The sequence below is a fragment of the Bubalus bubalis genome, chromosome 24 (assembly GCF_019923935.1).
Source record: "Bubalus bubalis isolate 160015118507 breed Murrah chromosome 24, NDDB_SH_1, whole genome shotgun sequence".
NCBI lineage: Eukaryota > Metazoa > Chordata > Mammalia > Artiodactyla > Bovidae > Bubalus > Bubalus bubalis.
In genome coordinates, this window is record NC_059180.1 from 34,378,411 (window position 1) to 34,396,738 (window position 18,328).

The 18,328-nt window shown below is 46.6% G+C and overlaps 1 long non-coding RNA gene across 1 annotated transcript; it reads left to right on the forward strand.

Moving 5' to 3' along the window:
• The first annotated feature begins 13,052 nt into the window (after positions 1 to 13,052).
• On the forward strand, positions 13,053 to 16,482 carry LOC123331515. The gene is made up of 3 exons (XR_006548177.2): positions 13,053 to 13,777; positions 14,612 to 15,364; positions 15,761 to 16,482. It is a non-coding gene; the product is annotated as an uncharacterized LOC123331515 (long non-coding RNA).
• Positions 16,483 to 18,328: the final 1,846 nt, after the last annotated feature.

An 18,328-nucleotide genomic window follows, 5' to 3' on the forward strand; every position in this document is an offset into this window, starting at 1 on the left:
CAGAAACCCATGCACTGCGACTGCAGAGTGGCCACCACTCTCCACGACCAGAGAAGGTCTGCTTGCAGCAATGAAGACCCAGTTCGGCCAAAAATAAATAAATAAATAAACCTTTAAAAGAAAAACACACACACACAAAGAGGGACTTCCATGGTGGTCCAGTGGTCAAGAATCTGTGTTTCCAATGCAGGGCTCACAGGTTTGATCCCTGGTCGGGGGACTAGGATCCCACAGGCTGAGTGGTGCAGCCAAAAAATAAAAATAAAATAATCTTAAAAAAAAAAAAGAATCCTCTTCAATTTTACAGTGAAAAACAACAGCAAAACAACAAGATACCACTACACACCTATTAGAATGGCCATAATCCGGGACATTGACAATACCAAATGCTGGTGAGAGTGTGCAGCAACAATTCATTGCTGGTGGGAATGCTAAAGGCTATGGACACTTTGGAAGACAGTTTGGTGGTTTCTTACAAAACTAAACATATTCTTAAAAAAAAAAAAACTAAATATAATCTATAATCTTACTGGATGATTCTGCAAACTGACTCCTTGGTATTTACTCAAAAAAAGCTGAAAAGCTAAGTCTATACAGAAACCTGCACACAGATTTTTATAGCAGCTTTATTCATAAGCGCCCAAACCTGGAAGCAAATAAGATATCTGTCCTTCAGTAGGAGAATGAATCGATATACTGTGGCCGATCCAGACAATGGAATTTCATTCCGCGCCAAAGAGAAATGAGCTATCAAGCTATGGAAAATCATGCAGGAAACATAAATAGGCTGCAATGATATATTGTACAGCACAGGGAATAGAGTCAATAATTTATAACAAGTTTAAGTGGAATATATAATCTATCCAATGGTTGAGTCACTATCTTATACATCTGAACCTAATGCAATATTGTGAAATCAACTATACGTCAATAAAAAAAGAAAAATCAAGAAAAGACAAGACATGGAGGAAACCTGCTGCTGCTGCTGCTGCTAAGTCACTTCAGTTGTGTCCGACTCTGTGCGACCCCATAGACGGCAGCCCACCAGGCTCCCCCGTCCCTGGGATTCTCCAGGCAAGAACACTAGAGTGGGTTGCCATTTCCTTCTCCAATGCATGAAAGTGAAAAGTGAAACTGAAGTCCCTGAGTCATATCCGACTCAGCGACCTCACAACTGCATGGACTGCAGCCTACCAGGCTCCTCCATCCATGGGATTTTCCAGGCAAGAGTACTGGAGTGGGTTGCCATTGCCTTCTCCGGAGGAACCCTAGACACATATTATTAAGTGAAAGGAGCCATTCTGAAAAGACCACGTACTGTAGGGGTTCAGGTATATGACGTTCTGGAAGAGGCAAAACTACGGGGACCAAGAGCAGTGGTTGCCGGGGATGAGAGGAGAGGGAGGGACGGATGAGTCGGTGGCGCGTGGAGGATGTTTAAGGCAGTGAAAATACTTTATATGATACTAGAATTACACACACATGTCACGTAACATTTGTCCAGACCCATAGCAAGCACAACACCAGGCGTGAACCATCATGTAGAGGATGAACTTTGGGTGATGATGTGTTCAGGTCAGTTTGAATGTTACAAATACACCACTCTGGATAAGGGGAGCTCCTGAGAGTGGGAGAGGCCAGGCAAGTACAAAAAGCCTCGGTACATGAACAGAGGGCATGTGGGAAATCTCCGTACCTTCCCCTCAAATTTGCTGCGAATTTTGTTATTGTTGTTTTTGCTATGAACTTTAAATGGCTCTAAAATATGATAAGCTTCCCTGGTAGTTCAGTCAGTCAAGAATCTGCCTGCAGTGCAGGAGACCTGGGTTCGATCTTTGGGTCAGGAAGATCCCCTGGAGAAGGAAATGGCAAACCACTCCAGTATTTTCTCATTTTAGTGAGAAAACAAGATTCCTTTTATAGCTAACATGGCCAGGGCACATTGATCTGACAAGGCCATGCACATCTGCGTTTATTCAGCACCACCATTCTTCTGGTTTACCTTTTTTAATTTATTTTTATTGGAGTAATGTTGCTTTACAATGTTGTGTAGTTTCTGCCGTACAGCAAAGTGAATCAATTATATATGTACGTGTATCAGCTCTTTTTTAGATTCTTTTCACCTCTAGGTCATGACAGAGTATCAAGTAGAGAGCCCTGTGCTATAAATTAGTCCTTATTAATCACCTATTTTATATATAGTAGTGTGTATGTGAGGAGAAGGCAATCGCACCCCACTCCAGTACTCTTGCCTGGAAAATCCCATGGACGGAGGAGCCTGGTGGGCTGCAGTCCATGGGGTCGCTAAGATTCGGACACGACTGAGCAACTTCACTTTCACTTTTCACTTTCATGCATTGGAGAAGGAAATGGCAACCCACTCCAGTGTTCTTGCCTGAAGAATCCCAGGGACGGGGGAGCCTGATGGGCTGCCGTCTATGGGGTCGCACAGAGTCAGACATGACTGAAGCGACTTAGCAGCAGCAGTGTGTATATGTCAACCCCAATCTCCCAATATCCTTCCCCCCACCATCTTTCTTGTAAAAGAGATGCCTAACTGGGATCCATTCTTCTGGGTTATCTCTTTTATTTACCTGATAGTGCACACTGGTGAAGAATCCACCTTCCCCGGGCAGGAGATTCAAGAGATGTGGGTTTGATTCCTGGTGCGGAAGATTCCCCTGGAGAAGGAAACGGCAACCCACTCCAGCATTCTTGTCTGGAAAATCCCATGGACAGAGGGGCCTGGTGGACCATAGCCCATGGGGTCGCAAAGAGTCGGACACGACTTGGCGACTAAACCACAACAAGGGCAAGAACAGGAGAGTGTGAGTTTCCGCACCAGATGGGGGACCCAACTCCCAAATCTCTGCTGAGCTGCTGAGTCTCTGCTGGGCCACTAGAGGGCGCAAAGGCCCCAGTCAGCTGAACCTTGGCACAGCCCTGGCCGCTGGGGTCAGGGCACTGGCTAGTGATTCAGCACGGGGGGCCCTCTCCGCCCCGGAGTGGGGCGGGGGGCGGAGCACGAACAGCAGGCTCTCCAAAGCCCCAGGACTGCAGATAACACCCCCACCTCCCTCCAGAGCTTCCGCTGGCATCTGATCCAGCTATGCTAATGACAGTCTGGGGCCCGCAGTGCCAGCAGACCCAGAGGAGCACCCTGGGGTGGGGTGAGGGGGTAACTTTGCCCCCCCACCTCGATTCTGCATTCCTGAGCCTTGACCCCCACGGAGCAGCCACAGGGCAGCTTGAAACCCTCCCAGCCCCTCTGCAGACAGTGTGGCTGCGTCTGAGAGCTCACAGGTACATTACAGGCTAGAATAGCCCTGTGGTGGATCAGCCTACCCTTCCTGTACACGTCCTGGTTTTCATTTACTGTAAATTACCCTGCTTCTCGTATGAGACTTGAAAGGGAGAGAAGGGAAAGGGCAGGAGTGTAGCCATGAGTTTGCTTCATCCAACATGGCGGCCTGCGGTGCAGTCAAGGCAGGAACAGGGACTGACCCAAGCCTCTGAGTGTAACCTAAGGAGCCTGCAGGAGAGGTGGTACTGGGAAGTGCAAAGGGCCTCCGGAGTCAGAAAGACTCAGGTTCAAGTTCAGCTCCCTCATCTACCAGCAGCTGGTTGCCCCCCTCTCACGGCCTCCGTCTCTTCGTTTTGAAAGTGGAGGTGGGGACTTCCCTGGTGGTCCAGAAGCTAAAACCTCTTGCTCCCAATGCAGGGCATGCAGGTTCGATCCCTGGCCAGGGGACGATTCCACACGTCCCAACTAAGAGTCTGCATGCCCCCACTAAAGATCCCACATGCTGCAATGAACACAAAGACCAGGTGCAGGCAAATAAATAAAAAAAATTTTTTAAGTAGGACTTTACTGGTAATCCAATGGTAAAAAATCTGCCTGCCAATGCAGGGGACACTGGTGCGATCCCTGGTTCAGGAAGATCTCACCTGCCTCGGGGCAGCTAAGCCTGGGCACCATGGCTACTGAAGCCCGCGTGCCTAGAGCCCGTGCTCTGCAACAAGAGAAGCCAATGCAATGAGAGGCCCTCACACTGAAACTAGGGAGTAGCCCCTGCTTGCCACAGCTGGAGAAAGGCTGCGCTCAGAATAAAGATCCGGTGCAACCAAGATTAAATAAATTTTTTTAAGTGGAGGTGATATTTAGCACACTGGTGTGAGATAACGATTCCCTTTGTTGTTGTTTTCTCCCTAAGTTGTGTCCGGCTCTTTGTGACCCTGTGGACTGTAGCCCTCCAGGCTCCTCTGTCCATGGGATTTCCCAGGCAGGAATACTGGAGTGGGCTGCCATTTCTTCCTCCAGGGGATCTTCCTGACTCAGGAATTGAAGCTGCATCTCCTGCTTTGGCAGGTGGATTCTTTACTATGTTTCTCTAGCACCCAGCATAGGAGGGCTTCAATTCATATTTGATAAAATTGGACAGTGGCTTGAAACAGCCATGTTATTATCCCCTCGGTTCTGTTGGTGGCCTCACGAGGCTATTTCACAGCTGATGTTGCTTGGGGTCTCTCAGGCTGTTGCAGTCCAATGGATGGAGTCATCTTGGAGGCTTCAAGAGGACCTGGGAAGGCTGGGCACTGCTCCTCTCCAAGCTGCCTCAGGGTTTATCTTCTCCATGTGGCCCCCTCCAGCTTTATCTACTGCATCCTGGGACTCTCAAAAGCCCAAAAGTAGAGCTGACAAGTCTTCTGATGCTTGGGTGTGAAGCTGACAAGCATCTCATATGTCATCATCTGTTGTAGGTCCCAGGTCTTGCAGATTCAGTGTGGGAGGGACCTGTCTAGAGAACAGATACTGGAGGTGTGGCTCACAGGGAAGTCTGGTTAGGGACTAGATGTGAGATGGTGTACTAGTGTCCTGTTGTTGCTGAAACAAACCACCACAAATTTAGTGGCTTCAAACAATACATTTATTATCTTACAGTCCTAGAAGTCAGAACTGCAAGATAGATCTCTCTAAATAGTCTCCCAGTAGTTATGTACAGATGTGAGAGTTGGACCATTAAAAAAAGGCTGAGCGCCAAAGAACTCATGGTTTCAAATTGTGGTGCTGGAGAAAACTCTTGAGAATCCCTTGGACTGTAAGGAGATCAAATCGGTCAATCCTAAAGGAAATCAACCCTGAATATTCATTGGAAGGACTGATGCTGAGGCGGAAGCTCTGATATTTTGGCCACCTGATGCGAGGAGTCAATTCATTGGAAAAGACCCTGATGCTGGTAAAGATTGAAGGCAGAAGGAAAAAAGGGCAGCAGAGGATGAGATGGTTAGAGAGCATCACTGACTCAATGGACATGAACTTGAGCAAACTTTGGGGAGATGGTGAAGGACAGGGAAGCCTGGCATGCTGTAGTCCATGAGGTTACAAAGAGTTAGACACAACTCAGCAACCAAACAATAACCCAACAAAAGGGCTAAAATCAAGCTGTGCCTGGTGCCTCCCTTTCTGGAGGCTCTGGGAAAGGATTCCTTGCCTTGCCTTTTCCAGCTCCTAGAGACCACCTATGAAGGCTTCCCAGGTGGCTGAGTGGTAAAGAAACCCACGTACCAATGCAGGAGGCACTGAGATGAGGTTTCGATCCCTGAATCGAGAAAGATCTTCTGGAGGAGGAAATGACAATGCAGGAGACTTGGGTTCAATCCCTGAGTCAGGCAAATCCCCTGGAAAAGGGAATGGCAACCCACTCCAATATTCTTGCCTGGAGAATTCCATGGACAGAGGAGCCTAGTGGGCTACAGTCCATGGGCTCACAAAGAATCGGACACGGCTTAGCAACTAAACAACAACAAGGGCAAGAACAGGTGAGTCTGAGTTTCGGCACCCAGTGGGGACCCAGCTCCCAAATCTCTGACTCTTTCCTCCCAGTGGCCACTAGAGGGCGCACGGCCTGCCCTCCCCGCCCCCAGGGGGCATGAATAGCAGGTTTCCAAAGCCCCAGGACTGCAGGTAACACCTCCACCCCAGTCCAGAGCTTCCACTGGCATCTGATCCAGTCAGGCTAATGACAGTCTAGGGCGGCGGTGCCAAGAGACCCAGAGGAACGTCCTGGGGGTAGGGGTGTCTCTGCCCCCCCTTCAGTTCTGAATTCCTTGACCTGTGACTCCTCCCCATCCTAATCACGTTACTTCAACCTCTACTTCCATCGTCACATCTCTTTCTTCTATGACAGCCTGCCACCTGTCTTTACAAATAAAGTTTTATTGGAACATGGTCACATCCATTCATTTCAGATTGTCTGTGGCTACTTTTTGGACTACAATGGCAGAGCTCTCTACTTGCAAGAGAAACCATGGCCCACAAAGCTAAAAATATTCAGGATCCGGCCCTTTGTAGAACAGTTTGCTGACCCCGGTTTAAGTCAGTGGTTCTCAACTCTGGCTGTAATTTAGAATTATTTGGGGAAGCAATCCTTTCAAGTATGCCAAAACCTTGGGCCCCACTCAAAGCCCTTGTCATGTCATTGACCTGTGGGTGGACTCAGGGCGTGCATTTCTTAAAAGCTTAGGGACTTAGGGACTTCCCTGGCTGTTCAGTGATTGGGACTCTGCACTTCCAATGCAGGAGGTGCGGGTTTGATCTCTGATCAGGAAACTAAAATCCCACACGCCCTGCGACACAGCCAAAATAAAATTAAAAAAAATTAACCACCTCTGGCATCACACAATAATCTTTTTAAAAATACCCAGGTGATACTATGAGGCAGCTAAGACCAAAAACCACTGGTCTAAGCCAGTCATGGCAGTTCAGTTCTTCTTTAACAGGAAATGATTTGCTGATGGGAACCAACTCTGGCCAATGAACCATAATGGGGAGTCCATTGCGGGTGGGTGGCTGGTCTGGGAAACCTTTCCCATTCTGATATAAAGACAAGGATAAGGAGAAAGTGGCTGTAATTACGGCTGACTCTCCCTTCCTGCTGTGGATGCTGTTGGGTAAGGGCCCATGGAAATAATTTTAATATCAGAGGGAAAAAAGAATAGAATCCTGCATGCCTTGTATTTGCCTTTAATACCAACACAGTCACAAAATATAGTCTTTTTTTTTTTTTAATGGAGGAAGATCCCAGAAAAGTTATAATGTGACCGTGACAGTGCCTGGTACCGAAAAAGCCTTAATAAATAAGAGTCGTTTTCATCATTCTCAGGATCACTGCTGTTAGTGGCAGGAATGGGTGTGGTCATCAGACCAGCCTGGCCAGATGGAAGGGTGAATACAGCCAAAGTAATAACAGAGAGAAAAGCGGTGAGTGTACACACCCTGCTTTGTTCTGAAGTCAATCATTGTCTCCTCTTCTCCACCCAGCCTCCCTATCAGGTGGGTGTTATTATCCCCATTCTACAGATGAGGAAATGAAGGCCAGAGCAGTTAAGTAATTTGCCTCAGAAGCGTCTGCCTGCAATGCAGGAGACCTGGGTTTGATCCCTGGGTCAGGCAAATCCCCTGAAGAAGGAAATGACAACCCACTCCAGTACTCTTGCCTGGAAAATTCCATGGACAGAGAAGCTTGTTAGACTACAGTCCATGGGATCGCAAAGAGTCGGCCACGACTGAGTGACTTCACTCGCTCACTCACTCACACAGGGAGTCAAAGGGGAGGCAGGATGTGAGTCCAGGTCTGTGGGACGTCACAGCCATATCTTCTCCATACTAATCAGAAAAGAGAGAAGTCCTCCAGTGACGGTCATGGGGATTTGCATCGGAGCAAACAGCTGACAACACCGGGAGATTTTTGGAAAGGAGCTAATGGCATTTAGGGAGCTGTTGGGTTGTCACATTAATTCCAGGGAACATTTGAAGAGCTGTCTGCCTGACTCGATGGACGTGAGTCTCAGTGAACTCCGGGAGTTGGTGATGGACAGGGAGGCCTGGCGTGCTGTGATTCATGGGGTTGCAAAGAGTCCGACATGACTGAGCGACTGATCTGATCTGAGAGTGTTAGCACCCTAGCCACTCAAAGGATTCATTTTTCCTGGAAACAGCTCACTTGGGCCATACACTGCAAGTGAAAGTGTTAACTACTCAATTGAGTCTGACTCTTTTGTGATCCCATGGACTGTAGCCCACCAGGCTTCTCTGTCCATGGGATTTTCCAGGCAAGAATACTGGAGTGGGTTGCCACTTCTTTCTCCAGGGGATGTTCCTGACCCAGGGATCAAACCTGGGTCTCCTGAATTACAAGCAGATTCTTTACTGTCTGAGCCACCTGGGGAGCCCAAAATAACAAGATATAATGCACTACAGCCCAGAACTCCTGGTCTTGAAGATCCTCCAGCCTCAGCCTCCCAAGTAGCTGGGACTATAGGTGCAGGCTACTGTGCCTGGCAGGCAATACACTGGTTTAGTATTAAAAGGTATTAGGTTTAGTATTAAAAGGAAGTTAGTAGGACTTGCCTGGTGGTCCAGTGGCTAAGACTCCATGCTCCCAGTGCAGGGGGCCCAGCAGGGAATGAACTAGATTCCACATGCCACAACTAAGAGTTCCCATGCTGCAACTAAAGATCTCACATGCCACAACTAAAAAAAAAAATCCTGCATACCATCACAAAGACAAAGATCTCATATGCTTCAATTAAGACCGCAGCCAAATAAATAAATAAAAATAAATAAATATGTGTGTATGCTCAGTTGTGTCCGACTCTTTGCAACCCCATGGACTGTAGCCCACAAGGCTCCTCTGTCCATGGGATTCTCCAGGCAAGAATACTGCAGTGGGTTGCCATTCCCTTTTCCAGGGGATTTTCCTGACTCAGGGATCAAACCCAAGTCTCCTGCATTGCAAGTGGATTCTTTACCACTGAGCCATCTGGGAATCCAAATAAATACACATTAAAAAAAAAAGAGAGAGAGAGAGAGATGGGAGGGAGTTTCAAAAGGGAGGGGATATATGTATACCTATGGCTGATTCATGTTGGGGTTTGACAGAAAACAGCAAAATTCTGTAAAGCAATCATCCTTCAATAAAAAATTAATTAATTAAAAAAAAAAGAAGTTAGAGAAACTGCCAGCCCAACCACCCATCCAGCAATGATCTGGAAAATTATCTCTTTTAATACTTTGACTTTGTGGTGGGAAAAAATACTACAAACCCTACTCATGAACTGCATGATGGCTTTGTTCTAAGTGATCTGGCGCTAACAGTGATCTATTAAACAAACACTTACTACATGCCTAGTTTGTGCCAGGTAGTCCATCAAACAGTGGGGCACAGAGCTGGAAAGATTTACAAATCTCTGTCCTTTCGGAGCTTATATTCAAAGAGGGGAGCGTGTCCCAAAGGAAGCAGATAAGCAACTCAAATGATAACAGATTATGACCGGTTCTGGGAAATAAAGAAGAGACTGTTTACTGGAGACAGAATACAGGTTGTCCGTTGTCCATTGTCCTCCCACAGCTCTTCTTTCTTTTAAAGTCATAGATCCCCCCAATTCGTAGCTGGGCATGTGGCCATGCAGGGCTTCCCTGGTGGCTAGATGGTAAAGAACCTGCCTGCAATACGGGAGACCCAGATTCCATCCCCGGGTCGGGAAGATCCCCCAGAGAAGGGAATGGCAACCCGCTCCACAATTCCTGCCTAGAGAATTCCATGGACAGAGGAGCCTGGTGGGCTACAGTCCATGGGGTTGCAAAGACTTGGACAGGACTGAGTGACTAACACTTTCTTGTGCCATGCGGAACATCCCAGGCTTCCTGGCAGCTGGCATGGCCATGTGACTGAGTCCTCTCCAATGGGATTGGAAGCTGAAGCCATGTGTGCCCCTTACAGGAAGGGTCCTAAAAGACAGGGTGGATGGGAGAATGCTGGAGCACCTGTCTTAACCATGTAATAAAGGTTGTGCCCAGCAGAGCAACAGGGTAGAAGGAGTCTGGCTTCTAGGAGCCATGAAACCTCAGCCGAGCCTAGCACTGCCCACTTTTGGACTTTTAGGTGACAGAAAAATAAATACCTGTGGTTAGAATCCAGCTATAGGGGAGAGGGCTTACTCTGTGTGGAGTGGTTCAGAAAGGCTTCTTGGAGGAGGGGGCATTAGATGGATGCCATCCAATACAGACATAATGCAAGCCATATATGTGATTTCTAATTTTCTAGTAGCCACGTTTTCAAAGTAAGAAGAAATAGGTGAATTTTTTTTAATTGCTTTTCTTTTTTTACTAACTCTTGGAAATCTGGTGTATGTTTGATGCTTACAAGCACATCTTGGTTCAGACTAGCCCCATTTCCAGTAGCCGAGTGTGAGTGGCAGCTTCTGTGCTGAACAGCCCAGCTCTGAAGGAATGGAAGAGCCAAGGAGGAATTCTTCAAAGAGCATTTTATGCTAAGGAAACCAGGCTGAGTGCAAAGGACCAGAATGGGAAAGATCAGATCTGAGAAATACGAGTCCTCGCTTGATAGAATCTTCACCAAATACAAGATGGGCCCAGTAGGGGGCTGGCACGCTTTAATGTATATATTAATTATATATACATATATATATATATATGCACACACACATATATATGTTTAGGTTTATTCACTTTAACATGTTTTTTAAAAATTGTCTATAGTTGATTTACAATGTCATGTTAGTTTTAGGTGCAAAGCACAGCGATTTAAATAGATAGATAGGCAGGTAGATAAATTTTCTTTTCTGAATTTTTTTCCCTTATAGGGTGTTACCAAATATTAAGTGTACGTCCCTACGCTATACAGTAGGTCCTTATTCGTTATGTCTTATTAACCAATATGTTATTTAATCATTTATTTATTTATTTTTATTTTTGGCTGCCCTGGCTCTTGGTTGCTACACACTGGCTTTCTCTGACTATGGGGAGTGGGGGCTACTCTCTAGCTGTGGTGTGAGGCTTCTCACTGCCGTGGCTTCTCCTGCTGCAGAGTATGGGCTTCAGAGGGAGGGGACTCAGTCCTTGCGGCCCACAGGCTTAGTTACCCCGCGGCAACCAGGGATCAAACCCATGTCCCTTGCATTGGCAGGTGGATTCTTAACCACTGGACCACCAGGGAAGTCCTATTAACTAATATCTTGAAAGCGCGTTGATATTGGATTTCCCTTCTTCCAATAGTAACACCAGGGTCCACCACAATGAGTGATGAGTCAGACCTTTTATGTTCAAATCTTTGCTCTGTTTCATACTGCTGTATGACCTTGGCAAATTACTTCATCTCTCTGTGCCTCAGGTTTTTTTTTTCCATCCCTAAAGGACAGATGATAATTATAGGACTTGCCTCAGAGATAGTTGCCAGAAATGTGTGCTAAGCCCTGGGGGCAGTGCTGGGCCTGTGGCAGGCATCCTTTAGACACTGGCTATAGACTTGGGATGGTTTTTAGCGCCTAAGTTAATGATAAGCAAGAAGAAACAAGTAAAATATGAACCTAGTGCCAGCTGGGTTTCCTGAGCTTCAGACAGGAGAGGAAAGAAGGGAGGTGAATGTTCCAAGAATGCAATTCATTTAAAGTCCTAACATAAGGAAGTGGGTGGTGGTGCAGCTACAAACGCAAACTGGAAAAAGTTAGCCAGCAAGAAAAATTAGCCAGGAGATAAATGGACACAGAAAAATAACGGTCACTATTTTTTTTTTTTTTTTTTTTGCCTCTGTGCTATGCCCTAAGGTTTGGAAACTCCAAATGCCTAAAGGAGCTAGGCTGGTTTTGCAAACAAGTGAAGCCACTTGACTGTAAGATGATGGAATATGGTGGCATCCATAGCAACAAGTTTCCAGGCTTAGGCAACTGAAGTCGGTCCTAAACTACATTTTCTCTATTTGGCAGAGTAAGAGCACTCATAGTTGGAACTTGAGCAATTATGTGACCATGGATAAGTTGCTCAAACCCTTGTGCCTCAGTTTCCTTATCTGTTACACAGAGACAATAGTAACTATTTACAAGAATGAACACAGGTGAGTTTGAACAGGACTTGACATGTAGTATTAGACATCCAGCAAGTATTATAGGGACTTCCTAGTTGAGAGTCCTGCCAATGCAGGGAACACGGATTTGATCCCTGGTCCATGAAGATTTCGCGTGGCGAGGGGCAAATAAACCCAAGTGCCACAACGACTGAGCCCACCTGCCGGGACTACTGAAGCCCATTCACTGAGAGCCCTTGCCACAAGAGAAGCCACCACAATGAGAAGCCCCGCCACCGGCAACTAGAGAGTACCCCTGCATAGCAAGGAAGAGCCGGTGCAGTCATAAACAAATAAATAAAAACGTTTGTAGAAACCAATATTATATTGCAGGCAGATTCTTTACCAACTGAGCTATCAGGAAAGCCCAAGTATTATATACCATTGTATAATATACCATTATGATTACTGCTGCTATTCATTAGTTGCATTGCAGAAACGGGGCGGTGGGGGGCGGGCAGTAGGGCATGGCATGGGTGCACCAGCTAATCCTCACACAGCGTGATTAAAGGCATTAGCATGGAAGTGATAGAGACCCAGATCTGCCACTTACTAGCTGAGTGACTCATTTACATTACGTAACACCTTTGAATTCAGCTCTCTCAAATGTAAAATGAGGGAAAATATCTACATGCATCAGTGAGATGTCTTTGGCTGTAAGGAACAAAAATGTGTATCAACCATAAGAAAATGTATCATCTCACATAGCAAAAAGCCCGGAGGGAGGGTGGGCTTCAGAAATGGCTAATCTTGAAGCTGAATAGAGGACCCAGAAACTTTTATTTTTCAGACCAAGGTTGCAGTTCTTTTGTGGCTATTGGAAGACTTCTCGTGGTAGCTGAGGCCACATGCCTTGGTGTTCATATCCAACCGAGCAATAGAGACTCACGCCCAAAATCATGGACTAAAACTCTGTCCTTTCAGTCTAATTGGTCCAATTTAAGTCTGAGAAGCCATTCACTGGGGGATGCCTGAAGCTGATTGGCTTGGGCCTGGATCCCTGACCCAATCACAGGCAGCAAAATGGGATTACCAAGTTTAGACCAATCAGAGCCCAGTCTTGAAGCTGGGGGACGGGATTGGCTGGCCCTCAGTCACGTGAGCTACATGCATCTCAATTTCAAGAAAAGCCAGACTGGTTGCTGAGTAGGCAATCAACAATGACCCCCACACTGCCTCCCAGGGTTATCAAGAAGATTAAATAAGAAAATGCCTTTAAAGCACTTAGCACCGTGCCTCACACCTATTATTAAGCTTATCTGTGTTGTTAGTGGGAGCCAACTGAGTGCAGGGAACTGCTAAATTGGTTTCCAAAGGAGAACAGAGAGTCCTGGCAGGATAGATTTTTCTTTCTTTCTCTTTTTGTTTGGTACAGTTAAAAGAGAAAGAGTATAAATATTCTTAACCATTTGCCAGCTGTCAGGTGCCTTGAAGACAGACTCAGAAACTAATGCAATCATAAGGCAGTGCTTGAGAACATTCACCACCACCACCTCAAATAGTAATAGATGCAAACAAATGAAATGACTGATCTTAAGGGAGTGTGAGGCTCATGAAGCTTGAGTTTTGGAGGCCCTTACTTCTACCTTCCTAAGACCTGAGTGTAAGAGGATAATGTATTTTAGGTGATGTGTTTTCAAGTTACAGGGTCCGTTTTTTGATGCGTTAGATCAGGGGTTGGCAAACAATAGCATTTGAAGCAAACCTGGCCTGCTGTTGGTTTCCTAACAATTTTATAATGGTGATTAAATCTTTTTTTTCTTGAGGAAGACCACTCCAAAATCACATCAACTGGAATCCCTGATGTGACTTTCTCCTTTGAGTACAAACCCAAACTCACAGAGGTTAGTTTGGAGGTAAGTGATTGGTGAAAACCCCTGGGAACTTCAGAGCTAAGTTCTTTCTCTTTCCTTTTCTCTCTCTCTCTGGTCTCTGAGTTGCTTGCTGCCTGGCTTTATTTTGCATGGATATTCTTGCCATGTGGCTTCCCAGATGGCTCAGTCAGTGGTAAAGAATCTGCCTGCCCACGCAGGAGACGTGGGTTCAATCCCTGGTTTGGGAAATTCCTTGGAGAAGGAAACGGCAACCCACTCCAGAATTCTTGCCTGGGAAATCCCATGGACAGAGGAGCCTGGCGGCTACGGTCCATGGGGTCACAAAAGAGTCGGACACGCCTTAGAGCCTAAAACAACAACAACAGCAACACAGCATTACACCGAGGAACTGCGATCATTCACTCCATTCCCATCAATGTTATCACTGAGGGTAGTGTGAACCAGAGAAGGGACATTTCAGTTTACACAAGGTTACCCTGTATTTGCACAGCAGATCAATCAGTATTATGAAATCACAGACCTGATATAAAATAATCCTACCCCCCACATTCCCGGGGTGAGGAGTGTTACAGGGGAGGGAGAAAGTGCCACATTTACCGTGTTGCTGGTTATGGCTCATCATCTTGGGCCTTCTGACCCAGAAAGGCCTGGAGTCAGAAGGTCTAGCAGGACTGATTTAGGGCTCATCAAAGGGATCTCTTTTAATTTACCCGCAGAGGCTCCTCCTTGTGGAAGCTTCTCTCAGTGCTGCCAGAGCCTCTTTCCTAGAATAGCTGCAGCTCAGGGGGTGGAGGTGGTATATTCTCATCCATCAACTGCAGAGAATCCGACATCATTTTTCATCACTACCTCCAGGGACTCCAGCACCACGCCACTCCCTTTAGTAGACTGGATGTCATCGGCATCTCACCTCCCAGTGGTGTTCAGCAAAAATGTCTCCCCGTCAACCCAGGAGAATGACAGCTGTAACCAAATGCTTCCTCCGTCCTTGTCAAGAGTCAGCTGGGGCAGGAAGGCAGCCAGCTTGAGCAAAAGGGAGAGCTCACACTCGGGAGATGGGAGCACCTCGCCGAACCTAAAGACCTCAGGAGGGTCCAGAAGTGGAAAGCCATCAGAAACACAGAACGGATCTGCATTTCAAGAGCATCTTGGCTCAGTTTCTGTCTGCAAGTTGCATGCCTCCTTTCTCTCTCCAGCTTGACTCCCTGTGCTCCTGGACCACCCCAGGAACTGTGGCAGCTTCAGAGCTCAGTCCTAGCCACACAGAGTCTTTCTCTCAACCTCTCTGTGTGCCTGGTAGTGGAGGAAGGGTGGCCACGGATGGTTAGGCAGGTTCCACCTTGCACAAGGGCCCCTGAGCAATGAAGCCCCTGGAGGGTTGAACCCTAGTCCCTCCTGTGTTTATCAAGCCATTCATTAAGGGTGAGGCTGCATCTACCCACTGGGAAGGTCTTCCTCTAATTCTGCAAAGCTGTTGGATGGATTAGTGATACCCAGAGCAAACTTTTCTCTGAACTCATCCTCCAACTGCGGCCCTTGAATTTAAAGGAAATTCTCTTTCTCCACTACTTGCAGCTTGACTGAGCTTGTTGATCGAGGTACCAAAGGGTAAGGGTGTGCTGGGACTAGATCTGTCTTAAAATCTAAATCTTGGTGTCTGCTCACCCTGCAGCAGTACCTGGAGAGACTGGTGGAGCCTACCTCATGGATCCCAGGGCTACTCCTCTCCCTTCCTGGGTCTGGGTGGTTCTGCTTTTCCTTGGATTCTCTGATCTATCCTCTCTCCTTCCAACAAATGGCTATTTTTTTACTTAAGATAAAGTTGTGTGCTGCCTAGAACCCTTAGAACAGAAGAATCCTAACTTATAACAACAGCAACAACAAACATATTTCGAGCACTCACTGTGTGCCAGGCACTGTTCAAAGCACCTTATGTGTAAATTCATTTTCTCCTTACAACAGCCCTATGAGGTAGATACTAATGTAACTATTCCCATTGCACAGATGTGAAAACTGAAGCCTGGGGAGGAGACTCAACGTGCTCAGGACCACCCAGGTGTTAAGGAGTGGCGCTTGGATCTGGAGTCAAGCAGCCTCAAAGTGTCCAGAATTCACATTCTTCTTTAGTCTCAGTTCCAAATTCCCCAGAAAAGGATTCCACTTGGCCTTAATGAGTCAGATATACAACCTCAGTTCAGGGACTTCTCTGGTGGTCCAGTGGCTAAGACTCAGGGCTCCCAATGCAGGGGGCCTGGGTGTGATCCCTGGTCAGGGACGTAGATCCCGGATGCAGCAACTGAAAGAAAAAAAGATCCTGCGTGCCCCAAGGAAGAGACAAGATCCGTTGTGCCGCAGCTAAGACCTGGTGCAGCCAAATAAATAAAAATAATTTTTAAAAAAAGGGGGACCTACCCATCTGCATTTTTTAAAAAACACCCCAGGCGTTCTTGTGCTTATTACGTTGAAAACTGCCCTCTCTTTGTAGCAAGCCTCTGAAGGGAGAAGAAAATTGCAGTCTTTGGGATGTCCTGAGCATCTTGGCGTAAGGCAGATCAGTGGTAGGGACGGACATGCCTGCTCTGTCTCCTTTCTGCCCCCGCTGCAGCCTGGCGCCCCTCTTATGGCACATGTGCAGAGCCGAGGCTGAGCCATGGGTGTGAATCAGCTCTTGGACTGCCCAGGAGTCAGTGAGTGTTTCTTGGTTTCTAGTCTGGCAGTTCAGTCCTTCGGAGCCAGAGCTGGTTCCTCTGGCCCCCAGGGATAAAGGCTCACCCGCTGCCAGTCTAACAAGATGACAGCTATACAAGAAGGAGCATCAGATTACCTTTATCCAGTTTGTTTCACTTTAATTTCATATTCAGTGCTCCCATTTCATTTAGTCTGTGTTTGCCAACTTTGCCATCTCTCTTTTTTTTTTTTGATGTTCTTTCTCAAGCATTTATCAAGCAGAGTAGAAAGGTTTTTGCTTATACATATATAAATCATATGTATAATATATATTTTAGAAAATATAAATTTTTACCTAACTAAAAAATTTATGACATATTGATTCCACTTGTTTGACTTAGTATGAATAGAACACTAAATTTCTATTTTACTAGAAATTTTAATATCTATTTTAAATTTTAATATCTATTTAAAAAAATAGATATGTAACAAGCAACAAAAATTTATTGTATAGCACAGGGAACTATGAGTTCATATCTTGTAATAACCTATAATGGAAAATAATTCCAAAAATAGTATATGTATATATGTATGAACAAATCACCTTGCTGTGCACCTGAAGTGTTGTAAGTCAACTGTGCTTAGTTGCTCGGTCATGTCCAACTCTTTGTGACCCCATGGACTGCAGCCCGCCAGGCTCCTCTGTCCATGGGGCTTCTCCAGGCTAGAATACTGGAGTGGGTTACCATGACCTTTTCCAGGAGATCATCCCAACCCAGGGATTGAACCCAGGTCTCCCGTATTGCAAGCAGATTCTTTACCATCTGAGCTACCAGGGAAGCCCAAGTCAACTGCACTTCAATAAAATATATAAAGAAAAAAAAAGAGAGAGAGAAAGAAGGCGAGGAGGAGGAGGAGGAGCAAGCCTCCGCCCTACCTCCCTGCAAGCAGCAGGCTGTGTCCCCTACAGGTGGCACCTGGAGTGAAGGAAAACCCTGCCTCAGTTTTTTCCCTGGGAGACTTTTATCCCTTGCCCCACCCTCCTGGGAAAACACCGATTCTTCTGGCATCACCTGAGCTGGGCATTGCACGGAAATCAAGAGTGTAGATTGCAGAGCCAGGTTCAATCCCTGATTCTGCTGTGTGATGCTGGCAAGTTACTGAATTGCGCTGTTCCCTCAGTTTCACAGAGGCCTGCCCCTCATGCGTCAGACGGAGAGGTGAATGAGTTAATATACGTCAGGGACCCAGTGCACCTGATGCCTGTGAGACAGAAAACAAGGAAGAAGTGTTTTTTGGTACCGTCAGCAGTACTAATATTGAAGGTAGTTATTAATGTTCTCCGTGTGTGTGCGCACGCTTAATCGCTCAGTCGTGTCCGACTCTGCAATCCCATGAACTGTGGCCTGCCAGGCCCCTCTGTCCATGGGGATTCTCTAGGCAAGAATACTGCAGTGGGTTGCCATGCCCTCCTCCAGGGGATCTTCCCTCCTCCAGGTCTCCCACATTGCAGGCAGATTCTTTACCATCTGAGCCACCAAAGAAGCCCAAGCTCTTCCCAAATCCATGAACCAGTGTGAAAGCTTTAGATGTATGTTATAATCTTCATAAAAACCCAATAGGGGGACTCCCCTGGTGGTTCAGTGGTTAAGACTCCATGCTTCCAATGCCAGGGGGGACACGGGTTTGATCCCTGGTCAGGGAACTAAGATCCTACTGCTGCGTGGTGTGGCCAAAAAATACAATAAATAAAATAAAAACCCAACAGATTCTGGAACAACTGGATAGTGGTGATCAGTTCAGTTCAGTCGTGTCCGACTCTTTGTGACCCCATGAATCGCAGCACGCCAGGCCTCCCTGTCCATCACCGACTCCGGGAGTTCACTCAGACTCACGTCCATCGAG